The sequence below is a fragment of the Penaeus vannamei genome, chromosome 26 (genome assembly GCF_042767895.1).
Source record: "Penaeus vannamei isolate JL-2024 chromosome 26, ASM4276789v1, whole genome shotgun sequence".
In the NCBI taxonomy this organism is placed as follows: Eukaryota; Metazoa; Arthropoda; class Malacostraca; order Decapoda; family Penaeidae; genus Penaeus; species Penaeus vannamei.
The window spans coordinates 18,763,261-18,768,260 of record NC_091574.1 but is presented as its reverse complement, the minus strand read 5'-3'; the positions used below and the strand labels follow the sequence as shown (position 1 = coordinate 18,768,260).

Here is a 5,000-nt window from a genome sequence, read left to right as displayed (position 1 = left end):
GCAGAGACGGAAATGAGGAGAAAGAACACAGATAGACAGATGGGTAGACAGCAGACAGACAGACAGACAGAGGGGCAGAGACATTCAGGCAGAGAAAAAGAAGAAAGCGAAAGAGAGGGGGGGGGGGAGAGAGACAGACATACAGGCATAAATGTGGAGAGAAAGCAAAGAGAAAGAAATAGAAAGAGAAAGAGAGAGAGAGGAAGGAGACAGATAGACACAGAGAGATAGAGAAGTGATAGAAAAAAAAGAGAGAGAGAGAAAGATAGATAAATAGATAGAGAGACAGAGAGACGTACACACAGATACATCCACGTCTACAGAATGGGTAATTGAGGGAAATTTTCATTGAAGGTTTTTTTTCCTAGAATTTCTGGGCTTTCCTGTGACGTCATCCTACATAGGACTCTACTCCTGGATGCTTGAGTGTGAGGCTGCGCACTCCGGTGACGCAACCGTATAATTCGTACATCCGTGTATGGTTGGGAGAGGAGTGCACGTGTGTGTGTGTTTGTGATTGTAAATGCAAGTGTGTATATGTGTGAGTGTGTGTATCTGTGTGTGTGTTGGATGTGTGTGTGTGTGTTTGTGTGTGTGTGTGTGTGTGTGTGTGTGTGTGTGTGTGTGTGTGTGTGCACGTGTGTGTGTGTGTGTGATTGTAAATGCAAGTGTGTATATGTGTGAGTGTGTGTATCTGTGTGTGTGGTGGCTGTGTGTGTGTGTGCGTGTACGTGTACGTGTGTGTGTGTGTGTGTGTGTGTGTGTGTGTGTGTGTGTGTGTGTGTGTGTGTGTGTATGTATGTGTGTGTGTGTGTGTGTGTGTGTGTGTGTGTGTGTGTGTGTGCGTGTGTGTGTGTGTTTGTAAATGCGAGTGTGTGTATGTGTGAGTGTGTGTATCTGTGTGTGTGTGTGTGTGTGTGTGTGTACGTGTATGTATGTGTGTGTGTGTGTGTGTTCGCTACTTTGTCTGTTTACGTGTTTTTACCCTAAATATATCCCTCTTACCCAAGTATGCATATACGTGTTTATGGCTAAGTATAATCTTATTTAAATCTGTCTCCTTATTCAAATATGTTTGTGTATGCGTGAGTGTGTGTGTGTGCAGTTCACTCTACGTGTGTATGATTATGAAAGTCCACCCGGCGTGCTTCCCCGGAACCTTTCTGAGAATATTTCCCTGAGGACAAGTAAGCTCTTGACAGGTTTTTACCCATTGCCCCACGCGTTCGATTCCGTGGCTCTGGCTTTGCTTCGATACTATCAGCAAGGTGTGTTCATAAGTGGTTCTGAATTCATTGTAGTGAAGAACGTATATTTGTGTTATGTGTGCGCCGACCTGTAGGTTTGTGTAAATACAAACAGGGTTTCTCTCTCTCTCTCTCTCTCTCTCTCTCTCTCTCTCTCTCTCTCTCTCTCTCTCTCTCTCTCTCTCTCTCTCTCTCTCTCTCTCTCTCTCTCTCTCTCGCTCCTTTTTCACTCATCTGCATCGCCTCCCTCCCTCATCTTCTCTTCTCCCCTCTTTCTTTCTTCCTCTCTCCTCCTCCTCTGTTTTTCTCCCCTCCCCCTTTCCTCTACTATCTCCTTCACCCTTCCTTTTGCCCATCCTTCCTCTCCTCTTTCTTCTCCCTACTCTCTCCTCTCTTCACTCCCTCCCCTCTTTCCATCTCCCTCTTTCTGACTCCCTCCTACCTCCTCCATCTCTTCCTCTTCTTCCTCTCCTCACTTCTCTCTTCTCCTAGTCATTTCTTCCTCTCCTTTCTTCCCCTACTTCCCTTCCCTACTCCCTCCCCTCCTCTTTTCCCTCCCCTCTCCTTTTCCCTCCCCTCTTCTTTTCCCTCCCCCAACACCCTTCCCCTTCCTCCTCCCTCACAAGAACCCCCCACCCCAATACACATACACACACATATACCATCCCCCAACATCCCCCCACCCCTCCCTCCTCCCTCCCTCTCGCTAGGTCCCCCTCGTGACGGTATAAAAGAAAACCCGGGGAGATTTCAGGCTTCAGTACACTACCGGCTGACGTAAGAGGAGGATTGCGCTATGGCCGGAAGAGGTTATCTCAGGTTGATGCTGTAAGTAGTCTATGAATGCTTGAGGTCAATTCCAGATAGATAGACTGATAGATGGAAAGACAGATAGATAGAGATAGATAAATAGATAGTTGGAAAGATATATAGAATAGGTGAATTAGAAATGGATAGACTGATAGATGGAAAGACAGATAGATAGAGATAGATAAATAGATAGTTGGAAAGATATATAGAATAGGTGAATTAGAAATAGATAGATTGATAGATGGAAAGACAGATAGATAGATTGATAGATGGAAACAGATAGATAGAGATAGATGGAAGGAAAGATAGAGAGATAGATAAATAGATGGATTTATAGTTGGAGAGATAGATAAATAGATGGATTTATAGTTGGAGAGATATTTAGAATAGGGGAATTAGAGATAGATAGATTCATAGATGGGAAGATAGATAGATAATAGAGATAGATGGAAGGAAAGATCGAGAGATAGAGATAGATGGAAGGAAAGATCGAGATAGAGAGATAGATGAGTTGATAGAGAGATAGATGAGTAGATGGAGTGAGAGTTAGATGGAAAAATAGATAGAGAAAAGGACAGATAGATGGAAAGATAGATAGAGAGATAGGTAGATAAGTAGATGGATTGGTAGTTGGATGAAAAAAAGATAGATCCATAATATAAAGAGATAGATAGGTAAGCAGATGAATTGATAGTGAGATAGGTGGATAGATAGATAGATGGATAAATAGATAGATAGAGAGACTGATACATACATACATACATAGAGGGATAGATACGATATTCCAGTTGCTATGTATTGCTAAACGACTTACCGTTTCTCAGCATTGGCCGGATAGAGCGATTTTCTCAAAGTTTTTACATAATTGGAGTGGTTTCCGAACACTTCCAAAATGGTGCGGCTTTAGCTTCCAGGTGGATTCCTAGGTCCTCCCCCCCACCCTACCCCCCCTTCATATAAACATTCGAGTAAACAATTATCTATTTATTTGTTTTTATCTTTAGAACTAATAGCAAGATTAAACACCAAGATCTATTTCGTCAGTAAAACTTGATTTAGGAAAGATTCATTTAGCTGTTTTGTAAATAATACAAAATAGTCTATATATTCCCTGTTCTTGATACTATACTGCCCCCCCCCCTCCCTTCCAGCTGCCCCTATGCTTAATCCCCCCACCCCACCCCCATCCTCCAGAAAAAAAAATCACCGCCCATTTTGATAATCAATATACTGGAGAGAGTATAAAGAGATGTGTCCTTGGGTGTCTTTTTTTTTTTTTTTTTTTTTTTTTTTTTTTTTTTGTACTACAGTACAGCTGTAGTCAACTATTTGTGATTCTGTGTGTGTGTGTTGTGTGTGTGTTTATTCATATATAGGTTTGTGATTCTGTGTGTGTGCGTGTATGTGTGTGTTTATTCATATATAGGTTTGTGATTCTGTGTGTGTGCGTGTATGTGTGTGTTTATTCATATATAGGTTTGTGATTCTGTGTGTGTGCGTGTATGTGTGTGTTTATTCATATATAGGTTTGTGATTCTGTGTGTGTGCGTGTATGTGTGTGTTTATTCATATATAGGTTTGTGATTCTGTGTGTGTGCGTGTATGTGTGTGTTTATTCATATATAGGTTTGTGATTCTGTGTGTGTGCGTGTATGTGTGTGTTTATTCATATATAGGTTTGTGATTCTGTGTGTGTGCGTGTATGTGTGTGTTTATTCATATATAGGTAGATAGATAGATAGAGAGCATGTGTGCATATGTATATATACATATATATATGTATATATATATATATATATATATATATATGTGTGTGTGTGTGTGTGTGTGTGTGTGTGTGTGTGTGTGTGTGTGTGTGTGTGTGTGTGTGTGTGTGTTTATATATATATATATATATATATATATATATATATATATATATATATATATATATATATATATATATATGTATATATATATATACATATACTTATGCATGTATGTACACACACACACACACGCACATACATACACACACAGATATATATATATATATATATATATATATATAAATATATATATATATATATATATATATATATATTGATGTATTTATGTATGTATGTATGTATACATGCATGTATGTATATACAGCCTGGCCTTGGTGTTAGCGGAGGCGACCGCTCGGCCGCAGTTTCCAGGAGGACCCAACGAGCCGAAACCAGGTGAGTTGTGTGCAGCTACATGTAGTGTGAATATGTAATGTTCAGTTTACTCTGCAGATTTTTTTTCTTAAAATTGCGGTTATGAATTTCCATTCTATTTGCCATTAATGATTATTCAGTTATTGACATCATTTTTACTGTTATTGAAACCATCATCATCATAATCATAATAACGATTATATGATTGATTATGGTAGTACCGATAATTAATTAATTTGACTAAATTGATAATGATAATGATAGCAATGTCAATAATTATAATAATGATAGTAATGGCAATGATAACAATAATGATATTGAAAATGATAACAGTAATAGTAAAAACAATAACAGCAATGATGATAATAATAACGATAATATTCATGATATTAATAGTAATAATGATTATAATGATTATCATTGTTACTGATATTATTATCACCATTATTTTCATTACCATTAGTATATATTTTGTTAGCATTACTACTATCATCATTATCATCATTATTATAATAATTGCTATTAGCGTTATTGTTATAATTGTTATCATTAATGAACCGTATTCATGTTGACAAATGTGGAAAGGTATTAAAGAGAACGAATGTCTTCACAACACAAGAGATGGATTTGACCGGTTTCGATTATGTCTTCGTCAGAAATACATGACATAATCCGAAGCCGGTAAATGCATCTCTTGTTTTGCGAAGATATTCGTTCTCATTCTTTCCTTTCCACAGTTATCATTAATATTATCACTACC

The 5,000-nt window shown here is 38.2% G+C and overlaps 1 long non-coding RNA gene across 1 annotated transcript in view; it reads left to right on the top strand.

Annotated features, from left to right (window-relative positions):
* The first annotated feature begins 1,980 nt into the window (after positions 1-1,980).
* Positions 1,981-5,000, top strand: part of LOC113822386 (uncharacterized) — a 4,108-nt gene continuing 1,088 nt past the window's right edge. The window contains exons 1-2 of the long non-coding RNA XR_003477295.2: positions 1,981-2,075; positions 4,191-4,261. This is a non-coding gene — a long non-coding RNA (uncharacterized lncRNA). The remainder of the gene's footprint in view (positions 2,076-4,190; positions 4,262-5,000) is intronic.